Source organism: Lissotriton helveticus, chromosome 5_1 (assembly GCF_964261635.1).
Source record: "Lissotriton helveticus chromosome 5_1, aLisHel1.1, whole genome shotgun sequence".
Taxonomy (NCBI): domain Eukaryota; kingdom Metazoa; phylum Chordata; class Amphibia; order Caudata; family Salamandridae; genus Lissotriton; species Lissotriton helveticus.
The window spans coordinates 823,624,203-823,637,520 of NC_136065.1; positions in this window are offsets into that span (position 1 = coordinate 823,624,203).

Sequence of the window (13,318 nt, forward strand, 5' to 3'; positions counted from 1 at the left end):
CTCTGGTGGCCATCTTGGGAGACTGCATATCAGAATTTTTTTAATGAAATATAAGAGGATTTGAGAAGTCACTCAAAATGTGCCCTAATTTTTCTTTCTTCAGCACTAATCATAATTTCTATGGCAAAATGAACCCCCTCATTTTGTTCCTTTGCAAATTAAATGTTTTAAGTGTTAACACTTTATTCCAATCAAGATGACTTCAGGTGTGCCATACTTTTGTCATAAGTAAGACTGTTAGCGCTCTAGTTGTTCTTTAGAACACTCTGGGACATTCTGTCATTGGGCTATAGTTGGGCTACATCTGGCTGATATTTGGGCTACATTTGGGTTTTTTTTGTCTCTGGTGGCAATCTTTGGGCTACATTGGGCTACATTGGGCTACATTTGGGCTCCAACATATATATAGCCCAATGTAGCCCAATATATATTTTTTCAAAGTTAATTTTCGTAAAAACCACTGGAGCACATATCTTGAGACATAGCAAAGGCACATCGGGCTACCAGTCCCTACAATTTTGCCAAGTTTGGTGGAAAACCATTCAGCCGTTCGGGCTAAAAGTGAGTCCAACCGCCCTATGGAAATTAACATGGGGAAAACACGGTTTGGGACCACCCTATTATCGCGGGGGGAGCGCCCGGTACGCGCACTGGGGAGCATACCGGGGAGCGTACCATGGGGAAAACCAAGTGAAACAGTAAAATAATAATTTAAAGTGCTTAGAGGTAGGGTAGCTCTGAATAGAGTTGTCGTGTTGTGTGGGTGATTTAAGTACCAACATGTAGGTACCAATGCAGAGTCTTAAATTCAATGTACACCGTCTCCTCTGTAGATAATTTGCATGTTGTTACAGAAGTTATTGTGGTATATGGAATCTATACCATAGTCTGTCAGGAAAGCAGAAACAACATGGAGGCAGGAGATGAAAAAGAGATGTCAAATACACATTGGAGATAATATAGTGGGAGAAAGGAAGTAACTATGAGCAAAATTACTATGTAACACAAAAAAGTTGCACAGTATACTATAAGTCTCACTTTATATTATAATCATTTTGGTACTATTTCATGAATTACATATAAAAATGAATAATGTCTCGAACAATTTTTAATTATTAAATATAAATTTATTGTTTTCAAAATGTAATAGAACTTCCAACATTAGATCATCTGGAATCTCTTCATAATTTTGATTCCATGATTCCATGCTTTCTACACAGTCAATTAATTCTTGGTCCAGAGACTGATCCATAAATTCCAAGTCAACAATATCTTCTTCAGGATTGTTCTCAACCACAATTTCAAAAGAAATATCAATTGTGTCTTCTTTTCCTTCCATTTTCTTGCTGTAAATTGCATAGAAAATACCTATATCAGTAGAGTTAGGGCACTGTTGGGTTTAAGTTCAGACAGGTACTTCTGAGTTTTTAACAGTGAAGTTATCTTTGGGCAGTGTATGGTATCAGGCAGGAAGTAGAAATATAAAAAAGTGCATGTGATGAAGCCTAAGTAAATTCATAATTATACCAGAGAAGCCTAACTCAATCCATAACTATAACAGAGAAGCCTATCTCAATCTATGACTATAACAGAGGGACAGTAAATAACTATCAGAAAAAGTTTTTCCAAATTAACTTAAAGTGCACAACATAGTTCCCCTTATAAATTAACAACTTACCTTACAGAAAGCTGTTGAAGTTTTATGAGAATATCCTTTATAAATGTACCTCAGGTAGTTTTAGTCAAAATGGCCGTGTTTCCCTCTCATTTTTCATATATATTCATGTACATAACCAATCAAATGTCAGCACATAAAAGTAGAAAATGAAAGTAACATTTTAATTGGTTGTAAATTCTAACACTTTATATGTGTTTTTGTCATGTAATTTACCTCAGGATATTTAGACAGGGCTACAGCCCGAATGGCTCAATGGAATTCCACCAAATTTGGGAAAATGGTAGCGACTGGTATGTAGTAGGGCCTATTCTATATTTGGTGAAAGTCTCTCCAGTAGTTTTAATGTAAATTAACGTACAAAATGTTTGGGGAGCGCTTACCGGTGCGCGCCCCGGTACGCGTACCGGCAGCGCTACGGGAGTCCTCCATCTTGTGTTTCGGTAGATTTGAGACAGAAGATGGAGGACAAACAACATTGGGAATGGGTAAAAGGGGGCACGGTAGACAACCCCTGACCCCCTAGGTTTTCTGAGGGGGTCCTAGGAGGCCCATATAGGCCCAAAAAAAAATTCTTTTTTTTTAAAAAAACATGACACAAACCAACAAGAAAAAAGCTCAATCTGCTTCCTAATCTGAGGTAACAGAGGTGACATCATTGTGAAAGGTTCAAATATATTTATTTAATCATGCAGACACTATTTAGTCCTTCTCAAAAATGTAAAAGCCATTCATTTGCCCAAAAATCTTTTTTAAATAACATTTAAGAAACAGTGCGCAGATCATATGTACAAGCAGTGCTTAATTTGTAAAATATGAAGTGCAGGTGCTCAAATGTTTGCTGGCGGCCACACCTACTTTTCTCCGGCTCCACCCATTTCCTCCCCTGGCTCCACCCACTTTATTAGCTCCCTCACATCCTCAAAAGTCAGATGTAATACGAGGTACAAACACCTGTTAGTAACAATTCAGGAAAAGGGTGGAAACAGTAACATGACTATTGCACTCACGAGAGGGTAAAAAAATAAACTTGTGTGCACTAAAGGAAGTGGTGATGCCGAGGCATATTCATGCATTAAGTAGAGGGGAGGGGCTGCTGTAGTAATATATAATATTACGCTTAGAGACATCGGGTGAAGTGCAACAAACAGGAAATAAGGACCCTAAAAACTGTGGACCCCCAGCACCACTGAAACGTACCAGAACATTATTAAGCAGACTGTCAGAGTACAGTAACCATTACTACCCCGTCCCAAGTTTCACAGCAGACCCGTCCCTCCCTCACCCAGACAAATGAGTAGCTCGCTAATGATCGGCAAATTGCTGCTCTCCATGTACAATGTGGCCGGTGCCTCCCTCTGACCCCCATCCTCAGCACACATCCTGTCCCGGGACTGTCATCTGAAAGCAATTGTACTTCACTGTACTCTGCTCCTGAGGGCTGAGCGGACTCGGACACAGCAACGGCTTGCCCCCGTGCTGCATAATGAATGCAGATGGCCAGGAATGAGGTGCATCTGCAGAGCTATTATTAGGACTCAAGACAGGAATATCCAGGGCAAGGCACCAGGAAGTCACAGTTAAGGAGACTAGGTAGAATGCTGCACGTGGAATTTGTGCACGATATGAGAGTTATAGAGCACATGGTGAAAAGTTTGTTTTCATGAGTCTTTGTATTGGGCTTTTGAGCGTGTGGTTGTATGGTTTCGCATGGGGCACAATCAGGGGACAAGTCCTATAAAAAGAAGTGGGGGGACTGACCAAGTGAGACAATATGCAACTGACCTCATGTCATCACGACATAGCGCTATAAAAAGGGGTGAAAAGAGGGGGGGGTTGCAAAGCCCTACTGTATATTTTGCTGTCCTGCACCCATCCAGGACAGTGCTAATGGTTTAACACAAGCCAACCGCATAAACAGACCAGTGCGTGAAATGCAAATTAATATCATGTTTCAGTAAAGATACCGATTTTGGTGTTTTTTTGTACAAAATATAAACTTCCCAAACGGGCAGCATTTTTCAGAGACGGGAGAGAAATTGCAACAGCATAACACAGGTGAACACATGAACAGTCGGGACGTACCTTTCGAAGGTGATTCTCTCGCACTTTCTCAACTGTAAAAAAACAAAACCGAAGAGCAAACTCCCAAGCAGAGGCTTGCTGGGCCAGCGAAGACAGCAATTATTCAAATCCAAAGGTCACCGCATAGGTATGAACTTTTAAATGCTCAACGTTTGCACCCTTCCAGCTTCGAGAATGTGAGCGTTTCCAGAGCTCGTCTGCATCCACTTTGAAGCAAAAAAGTGCATGAAAAACAAATGACTTTTTACTCGGATCTCTCTTTCTGTCGGAAGTTACAAGTTCTTCTGCTCCTGGCAAATTGTCTTTTTTTTAAGCACACACAACTTCTGTCTTTACTGTTAAACACACTTATCTTCCTCCTTCATCTGCAAGAGCATTCCTGCGGTCCCCTCGGGATTTTTACATCTCTCTCCTGCCGCCAAGCTTTTTAGTTTACCCCGGAAATGCGTGGTTTGGTGCGCGCTCTTATCACGCCACCCTGGAAAATAAGTGGGGGGGCATGCCATCCACCCGCCTGGTACCCCGTTTCTTGACCTGAAAGGAAACGTGATAGAAGGTGCTGCACCTCACACTTGCCCCTCTTCTTACAGTGGTAACGGTTACTTCCGCTCCCGGGGCTTGTAAAGGCAGTTCGTGGCACCCGGGGCAGACAGGGGTCAAGACTTAATTAGCAGGCATGGAGCCACTGTATCATTTATTTTCATATGTTCCCTCTAGAAATTAAAATGCCCGCCTATTTTCACTATCAAGAGAGAGTGACATCCAGAGATCACTGTAGGGGCAGGAAGCAGTAGCAGAGAGGCGGGCGGAAGTTAGAGTGCGGGAGGAGGTGCCTTTTTGAGAAGGCTGACCTGCTACGGGGGCTGCGCAGCTTTTTAAGCAGGAGGGACCAGGGACGTGATTACAGCCGGGAAGAACGATGTATATTCCAGTAGCCTTGGGGAGGAGTATTTGCATGCATTGCTCAGCTGTATGCTCTCGGGCAGTCCCTCACTGCGTGGCGGAATGTGCCTCGTAATAAGGCATGCGCCTAGGCCGCATACAACTTTAAATATTTTACAGCGTTCACTGGGAAACACGGGTGAACTTAAAGAAGTCAATATGGAGTGTAGAATCGGCCCTAAGAATTAAGTGCCGGTGCTAAGCCCCGGAAAGCACCGGCACAAATTAAGCACTGTGTACAAGCATTCCATTTCACTAGTGAAACATTACTATTTTACAAAATACAATTCCTCTATCTTGCAAATGAATGGCTTTTACATTTTTGAGAAGGAATAAATAGTGTCTGCATGATTAAAGAAATATATTTGAACCTTTCACAATGATGTAACCTCTGTTACCTCAGATTAGGAAGCAGATTGAGCTTTTTTCTTGTTGAATTGTGTCATGGTTTTCGATAATGCTTGGTATCAATGTTTGCAAGAGAGAGGAAATGTATTTTGTAAAATAGTGAGGTTTCAGTAGTGAAATGGAATGCTTGTACTTAGGAGCCGCGCTCTGTTTCTTAAATCTTATTTGAAAAACGATTTTTGGGCAAATGAATAGCTTTTACATTTTTGACTAGGAATAAATAGTGTGTGCATGATTAAATACATATATTTGCAGTTTTCACAATCATGTCACTTGTGTTACTCTAGAATAGGGAGCAGGTTTAGTTTTTTTCTTGTTGCTTTTTGTTAAGTTTAATAATCATGTTTGGTATCAACATTTGCTAGATAGAAGAATTGTATTTTGAAAAATAGTGAGGTTTCAGTAGTGAAATGGAATGCTTGTACATAGGACCTGGGCTCTGTTTCGTAAATGTTATTGGAAACACGATTTTGGGGCAAATGAATGGCTTTTACATTTTTGAGAAGGAATAAATAGTGTCTGCAAGATTAAATAAATATATTTGAACCTTTTACAATCATGTCACCTGTGTTTCCTCAGATTAGGAAGTAGATTGTGCAGATGAGGTGAGGCATGTCCGGGGGTGCAAAGGAGGTGAGGCCTGTGTCCATGAGTGCAGTGGAGAGGACTCACCTCCTCTGACCCTTGGACAAGCCTCACCTCCTCTGTGCCCCCTGGACAGGCCTCAATGTATTGGGTATAATTGATGGTAACGGGGTGCAGATGAGGTGAGGCGTGTCCAGGGGTGTAGATGAGCTGAGGCCTGTCTAGGGGTGCAGATGAGGTGAGGTCTGTTCAGGGTTGCAGATGAGGTGAGGATTGTCCAGGGGTGCAGAGGAGGTGAGGCCTGTGTCTAAGAGTGCAGTGGGGGAGAGGCTTCCTGAAGTCCAGTCCACTGCACTCTTAGACACAGGCCTCACCACCTCTGCTCCCCAGGACAGGCCTCTCTCCCACTACACTCTTGAACACAGGCCTCACCTCCTCTGTACCCCTGGACAATCCTCACCTCGTCTGCAACCCTAAATCATTTTTTAAACAGGCCTAAATGTATTGGGTATAATTGATGGTAACAAGGTGCAGATGAGGTGAGGCCTGTCCAGGGGTGTAGATGAGGTGAGGCCTGTCCAGGGGTCCAATTCATGTGCCCTAAATCGATTTTTAATTAATATTTAAAAAACACAGCACAGGTCATATATGTAAGCATTTCATTACACTGCTGAACCTCATTTTTTTACAAAATACAATTCCTCTATGTAGTAACATTGCTTTACCAAGTATTATAAAGAAATATGACACAAAGGAACAATAAAAAAGCTTAATCTGCTTTCTAATCTTAGAAAACACAACTCACATGTTTGTGAAAAGTGCAAATATATTTATTTAATCATGCAGACACTTTCTAATCCTTCTGAAAAATGGTAAAGCCATTCATTTGCCCTTTAATCGTTTTTATATTAACATTAAAAAAACTGAGCACAGGTCATATGTACAAGCATTCCATTTCACTACTGAAACCTCAGTTTTTTTACAAAATACAATTCCTCTTTGCAGCAGAAATTTTTTACCAAGCATTAACAAAGAAAATAACAGAAAGCAACAATAAAAAAACACAATCTGATTCCTAATATGAGAAAACACACCTGACATGATTGCGAAAGGTGCAGAGGAGGTGAGGAAAGTCGAAATGGCTTTAATGATTGTGAAAGTTGCTGAGGAGGTGAGGCCTGTGTCTAAGAGTGCAGTGGGGGAGAGGCTTTATGAAGTCTTGTCCACTGTACTCTTGGACACAGGCCTCACCTCCTCTGCTCCCCTGGACAGGCCTCACCTCATCTGCACTCCTTGTTAGGCCTCACCTTATCTGCATCCTGTTACCATCAATTATACCCAATACATTGAGGCCTGTCCAGGGCGCACGGAGGAGGTGAGGCTTGTCCAAGGGTCAGAGGAGGTGAGTCCTGTCCAATGCACTCTTGGACACAGGCCTCACCTCCTCTGCACCCCTGGACAGGCCTTACCTCATGTGCACAATCTACTTACTAATCTGAGAAAACACAGGTGACATGATTGTGAAATGTGCTAATATATTTTTTAAATCATGTAGATACTATCTAATCCTTGTCAATAATGTAAAACCAATTCATGTGCCGAAATCTTTTTTTAGAATAACATTTAAAAAACAGAGAAAAGGTCATATGTATAAGCATTTCATTACACTACTGAAACCTCGCTCATTTATAAAATACAATTCCTTTATACACCAACATTTCTTTACCAAGTATTATCAAGAATGTATAAGTCTCTCTTATATTCTCTTCCTGACTTACTCTATTTTTCCACCAGTCCCCTTCTAACACCCTCTCTCTGACTTATTCCTTTTTACATCCTGACTCTGTGTTACACTCTCTCACACTTTCTCTTTGACTTACTTTCTCTTACACCCTGTCTCTGATTTATTCCCTCTCTCTCATCACTCCTTGTTACATCCTCTCTCTGATTTACTTCCTCTTACACCCTCTCTCAAACTTACTCTCTCTCTCTACTTTTTACAGCCTCTCTCTGTTTTAGTCTCTTTTACATCCTCTCACCTTCTAACACCCTCTCTCTGTCTTACATTGTTTTACACGCTCTCTCTGTCTTACACCCTGTTACATCCTTTTTCTGACTTACTCCCTTTCTCCCTTTCTTTGACTTACTCCCTCTCCCTATTACATCCTTTTTCTGTCTTACAACATATTATACACTCTTTCTGTCTTACTCCTTCTCTATGTTTTACTCCCTCTACCTGTTTCTTTGTCTGACTCACTCTATCTTTTTGTGTTACTTCCTCTAGCTCTTTTTCTCTGTCTTACTCCTAGTTACATAGTTGCTGTGGTATAAACGTAGACATGTTGTAAACTAGTGTTTATATCGTTTGCTTATTGTCATTGCTTTGTTGTTTGGTAATAGTGGTCTATATGTGTTATTTTTTTCTTTACCACAGATTGAAATCAAGATTTCAATAGTAAGGAAATATGCCCTCAAGGCAGAGGAGAAGAAAAGATGCCAAGCGGAAAACATCAAAAACAGCAACGGAATTAAAGCACTCCTCTACAACAAATACTTCAAAAAACAGAGAAAAAGCTCCTGGTAAGACAACTAAGTCTTTCTTTCGAAACATATGTAGATAAAAAAAAAATGTTAATGGGAATGTGAATATACAGAAGGAGAGAGCAAATTTGAAAAGGAAGGAGAGGCCCCCCAAAAATTTTACTACTGGAGCAGGAGAGAATAATATGTATAAGAATAGAAGGCAAAACCAATTTAGGGACATTCGTAAACGAATGTTTCGCAATAGGGTAGTTTTAAATTTGTTAAAAAATGTTAAAAAGGTAAACAGAGAGCTGTTTTTTACAAGAAAAAGAAAAATGTAGAGAAGATTGTTGATCAAGCTTTTGAAGTTAAGAAAAAAAAAAGTATTTTAGTAATCAATAGAATTAGGATACTTAACAAGGCAATTGATGTTTTAAAATCGAACAGTAGATGCAAAAGAATAGTTAATCGGACTAATTTTTGTGAAGTTTTTTCTGGAGAATGGATGCATAGTTCAAGTTGTGAGCCATTTTTTAATGAGGAGAGTTACTTCCAGGAGAATGATTTGGTGCATGCAGTTGACACCAGTGGTCGAGCATATGAGGTGAAAGATGGTTGTCCGATTGAAAAAGAGAAACTTGTGTCTAGAGATGCAGAAGAGGTGTTAGCTGATGAAGTTTTAGGGAGACGTACTAAGGGTCCAGTGTACACTTGGAAGTGTAGTAGTATTTGTAGTGTACGACAGGATTCAATCGATTTGCTTCGTAATTTCTTACGTACATATAGTAAGAAAAGTCTAAAACAGAAAATGAAGATGTTGCAAGACTTAGATCCTTGCAGAGTGAGAGAACACACAGGTTTGCATGGGCATTCACTGGCTTGTCTTTCTAGAAAAGTATGTCAGAGTGTTTTTCATCATTTTAGGATGTTAGCAGTGCATCATAACAAAATGAGGAAATTAGTGAGAAGGTTGTATTATGCAAAAAGTCCAGCACTTAAGCTTAAACAGTTAAACAGTGCTCTTTTGCATGGAACTGAATTAGATGTGAAGAAGATTTGTGAAGAAATTGAGATTTGTTATTTTGGTGAAAAAGAGGACAGTGTAGAAATTGACACAGTAATAGAAGGTAATGTGGAAGACAATGTACAGATTTCAAGTACAGAAAGGTTTGACCAGGAAATTACCAGGTTTAAGGTGAAATCAAGTGAAAGGCCTAATTTTACTTGTGTGTGTTGTCGACGGAGTCATTATAAGATTCAGACTAGGTTAGTTAATTTATATGCAAAAAGTGAAATTGAAAATAATAGTGAATGGAAGAATTTTGCAACTTATTTGTTGGTGGAGAATTCTTTTGATTTGAGTTCTGATCAGCGTATTTGTAAATATTGTTATAATAAATTAAATGAAAACAGAATGCCTGGTAGAGCTGTTTATAATAATCTTCAGTGGGTAGACATTCCTCCTGAATTGATGGATTTAAATACATATGAATCTATTTTGATTCAATGTGTCCATCCTTTTCAGGCTATTGTTCGCATGGAGCCTAAGATAGGGAAATTGCCTCCTTCAGATTTACAGAGAGGATTAAAGGGAACAGTTGTTTATTTGCCTCTAGATTTCAAGAAAAATATTGATACAATTGGTGTTGAAAAAGTGGAAGAGGAACCTCTGGTTATTCTAGTTAATGGGGTTCCGACAAAGAGTAAGAAAATCTGGCAAGATTTAGTGGATGTTAGGAAAGTCAAAAAGGCAACGTTGTATTTGGTCAAAAACAATGAGTACTACAAACATGTATGTGTTGGAGCAGAGGAAACAGCTGAAGAAGAAGACAGTGATTGTTCAGCCGGCAAAATTAAAAAAGTTGATGTGTCTAGAAGTGAAGAAATATATGAACATTATACTGTTCATCCTTTGCATTCCAAAGAAGTAATGGGGAATGCAATTGACTTGTTTTAAATGAAAGCAGCAAATGGAAGTCCCATTAGTGTATGGGAAGAAAGTTTGGAAGCTCGTTGTTTTCCACATTTATTTCCAACAGGTCGAGGTGGACGATATGACGATCGACCAGTTCAAATTCCTGCATCTGAATACTGGACTTTAAGATTATATGCTGAAGATCCAAGGTTTCGTCAATGCATTCCATATTTGTTTCATCTACTGTATGAAAGTGACTTGTCTGGGCTTTCTTATGCAGTAAACCATATACTGAAAAGTGGAGCACATCTGCAAAATGTTTCAGCGAGGGACTTTATGGAGAAAGTCAATCTGCAAGACAATATTTTGGAATGTCATCTAATCAATCTCATGGCATGTCAGCGTGGTACAAACGAGTATTGGTACCGTCGTTATGGGGAATTGAAATGTATGCTAAGAAACTTAGGAACTCCTACATGGTTCCTTACTCTTAGCTGTGCTGAGTATGCATGGGACGACTTACTTCAATTTCTACGAGAGGAAAATGGAAATATACAAAATATAGAATTCAAAACACCTGGAGAACTGTGTTCTTTGGATCCAGTGAATGTATGCAGATATTTCAATCATAGATTTGAAGCTATGATGTCTTTTATTACCAACAAAAAAAATCCTCCCCTTGGAGAGGGTTTGGATTTCTTTTGGAGAAAGGAGTATCAAGCGAGAGGTGCTCCTCACATACATATGTTGTTATGGATTAAAGATGCACCCAAATTTGGAACAGATTCGGATGAAACAGTGATGAGTTTCATTGAAGAGTATTCAACATGTGTTGTTCCGAAAACTACCGAAGAAAACAGTTTAAGGCAACAAGTTTTACGCTTTCAATCCCATCGTTGTGGAAAGTACTGTAGTCGAAAATTCAGAAACAAGGAAAAGTTTTATACAAAATGTCGTTTCGGGTTTCCACGACCAGTGATTTCTAAAGGAAGAGTAAATAATTTGATGTCTTCTCTGCGACATACTGTGAGGAGGAAATCACCAAAAAATACATACAATTTAAAAAGGAACGAAGAGTCCAAGTACATCAACGACTACAACCCAGTGATTTTGTCCATGTGGAATGCTAACATGGATATTCAGTTTGTTGCTGACAACTCTATTGCTGTGGCTCGATCTGTGACGTCTTACATCACAAAAAAAGAAAAGACAGAACTGAAGGAAATGTGGGAGGACATTTCACATGAAAAGAGTATAAGTAAAAAATTATACAGTTTCAGTCTGAAGATGTTGTCGCATCGAGAAATTGGAGCATATGAATGTTCTGATCGGTTATCATCAGCAAGTCTCTATGCCAAATCTAGAACTATCATTTGGGCGAGTCTAGGCCTTGCTCAACACGAAACCGAGTTTTGAAATCTGTACAAGAAATTTAGTATTTGGCGGAGAAAGAACCAAACAGTACAGATATTTTGAAGACAAATATGTTGGATACATACTATCCAAATAGAAGTAGTCATCTTAAGAACACTTATTTGTATGAAGTTCAGCAAAACTATACTTATAAGAGGAACATCACAGAAGAGATCAATAATGGAATATATGCTGTTATTGGGTGTGAAGGATGTCTAGTGAAGCAGAGAAAAGGCCATTTGATTAATCATCGAAAATTGAGTTGCGAGTCTCCAGACAAAAGGGAATTTTGTTATTTAGCTCTTTTGCAACTCTTTAAGCCATGGCGTACAGAAGAGGAACTACTTGGAGATTTTCTCTGTTACGAAGATTCTTTTAATGCAACCAAGGATACCATTGAATGTCCTGTTTTTCCAAATTATCTGCAAATGTTGAACGAAGAAATAGAGCAAGAAGCCACAATTGCTGCAGAGATTGCTAGAGACAGTTCTCAAGACAGTCAGAGTTCTACTTCATTGAGTCAGGATCCACTAGGAGGACCAATTATTCAAAATGAAGCTGCCACTGCCATGGATGAGGTGGAAAGAGCTATGGAACAAGCTGAAGAGGATGTAATTAACTTAGAAGATTTGGTGAAACAACTAAACGTTGAGCAGAAACAGATATATGACGAAGTCACAGAACAGATTGAACATGGATTCAGACATGAGAAAAAAGAGTGCTCATGTACATCATTTAAGCTTGTCCAACTGTACGTGAGTGAAGAAGCGGGAACTGGAAAAAGTTTTCTGATTAAAGCAATTGGAAATTATCTGCAGAAAAGGACTAAATCACCGCTGTCTTCTGTTGTAACCGCTCCAACTGGGCTGGCAGCACATAACATTAAAGGGATTACTTTACATCGTTTACTGATGCTACCAGTTGAGCATGATAATAAATTGCAATACCACAAGCTATCTGGAGATGCGTGTTCTGAAGTTTCCAGAGTCCTGAAGAAAATGAAACTTCTTATCATTGATGAAGTAAGCATGGTCTCAAATCTAAAGCTTGCTTTTGTGCATTTGAGAATGCAGGAAATTCTTAGAACAGACTATGATGTGTTATTTGGAGGGAAACACATTATTGTTTTTGGAGATCTACTGCAGTTGACTCCAGTGAAAGGACAACCTGTGTTTAAAATGCTCACGCATGAAGATACCAGGAAGTGCCTAGGAAGTATTGGAAACGTTAATATATGGTTAAACTTCAAATATGCAGAACTGCTTCAAAATATGCGACAGGCAAAGGATGAAGATTATAAAAATATTCTACTAGATGTAAGAATCGGAAAACTAAGTGAGCATGGGGAAGAAGCTTTACATGCACGATTAATTTCAAATTTGTATCCAAATGAAAACATTCTTCCAGAGAATATTTTTAGAAAATTACTGAGAACAAATCTGGGATATGTTTGATGCCAACTGTGAAAGAATGTTCCATCTTCAACAACAAAATGTTAAAGTTAGAAAATGAAGAGATTGTGAAACTGGAAGCTATAGATAAAATAGAGCATATGGGAGCAACAATTATTTTGTCTGAAAATTTGAAATCAAAATTGGATTCATTAAAGAAGAGTATATCTAAAACTGCTGGTTTTGAAAAGACTCTGAATGTGTGTTTAAATTGTCGTATCGTTTTGAGAAGGAATTTAAATGTTGAAAGAGGTCTGGTAAATGGAGCAATGGGTCATGTTGTTGATTTTATGAATTACAGAAATAGAGATGGAATTGAAT